The 1,576-nt window shown below is 31.0% G+C and overlaps 1 long non-coding RNA gene across 1 annotated transcript; it reads right to left on the bottom strand.

The window, feature by feature from the left end:
* Positions 1–745: 745 nt before the first annotated feature.
* On the bottom strand, positions 746–1,116 carry LOC145119226 (uncharacterized). The gene is made up of 2 exons (XR_013713754.1): positions 955–1,116; positions 746–844 (listed from the first exon to the last, which is right to left on the bottom strand). It is a non-coding gene; the product is annotated as an uncharacterized LOC145119226 (long non-coding RNA).
* Positions 1,117–1,576: the final 460 nt, after the last annotated feature.

Genomic DNA, 1,576 nt, shown 5'->3' with positions numbered 1-1,576 from the left:
AGTCAGTATTACGATTGACCTGCAATTTCTATAGAAATTTGGTGAACTTGTGACTTGTAAAAAGCATCTAACTCATAAAAACGTTAAATGGTCAAAAATATATTTACCTTCATTGTGAAATCAAATGTGGATGAGGTACCATCAGGCATCAGCAACATTGATCGGGTTAATCATGAGTCGATAATTACACAGTATAGTTGTAAAATACATTAAAATAAAGGCAGATATCTCTAGGAGGCTGATTTGACGGTGTTCTTAAGACCCAAACCAATCATGCATATAGTATTGGCTTGGTATCTACTATCTACTCCCGACTGTCTATATACAAACACACAACAAAAATGATTTATCCAACTTTTAAAATGACAAAACAATCTATTGTTTTTCTTCTTTTGGTGAATTTAGACCAACATCTACTTGCTTTTTAAGTATAGTAGATTAAAGCTAGGTAAAGGCGTCTCATGCTTGAAATCAAACATATGAAATATAGAAACCTTAATGAAGGAAGATCAAAATCCAATGATTTTCCATGAAAATCGGTCAACAACTACTAATTTGAAAATTAATTTCATGCAAAAAAACTACAAAGTAATAAAATCACATATTCAGTAATCATAATCTTTGGTCTTAAGCCATCATTTCTATTTGAAATCAAATATGAAATAAAAAAAACATGATGATCAAAGTTCGAAGTTGGATAATTCACCAACTTAATATGCCAACCAAATTGAACAAACACAAACACTTACAAACGAAATTTGTAGTTTTTCAATCCAAACAAACTCGTTACTTGAGTTCAAGTTTCTAGTTGCAAAAGTCCTGCTAAGCTCTTCACTACTTTATTCTACAAAAGAAAGCCACAAAACATAGAGCTAAATTGAAATAATACTACTACAAAGATTTATTCGGATCCACTTTCAATAACACTAAAAAGACAAAAAAAACAGATGAGACCTGCCATTGATGTTAGATGGTAATATACACACAGATCAAATTCACATGTACTTACACATACATGTCCCTGCCACTTGACAGATACACATAGTAAATATAGCATTGTACAAAAGATTTGAATAGTCAAGATTTTGCTTACCTGTTGTAGAGTCTAAATACTAATCCACAGCCACAATGAAGAGCATATCCTGCAAACCCTTTTATTTAAGTATATATTCCCCACCATGAGCTTTATTTTCATCTAAACCAAAAAATTAACCATTAAAAGTGAATCTTTTTAGCCATTTCTGATAGCTGAAAAAAAAAACCTATAAATAAATATTATGATGGGAAGCTTACACGTCATATGAAAATCAGGATAACAATAAAGTAATATTGTAGAAACCTTATTCCAAAATTCCAGAGATCAAATTAGAAACAATCAGATAGCATATCCTAGAAAAAGGTTATCAGTAGACTAAAATATAGTAATTGACATATTTAAAAATAGATCTTATATCTAGGATATCGGGATATAACTAACCTTTTTGAGATCTAAGGTTTCGTGGCTTTTAGAGTTACTGTTTTTTGGGTTTTAGACATAGGATTCAGGTTTCGTGATGGTGTGTTATCGTGACGGTGA

This window comes from Lactuca virosa, chromosome 6 (assembly GCF_052849685.1).
Source record: "Lactuca virosa cultivar CGN04683 chromosome 6, Lactuca_virosa_CGN04683_v6, whole genome shotgun sequence".
Lineage (NCBI taxonomy): Eukaryota > Viridiplantae > Streptophyta > Magnoliopsida > Asterales > Asteraceae > Lactuca > Lactuca virosa.
Note: the sequence above shows the minus strand (reverse complement) of the source record. Positions and strands in the feature narration are given on the sequence as shown.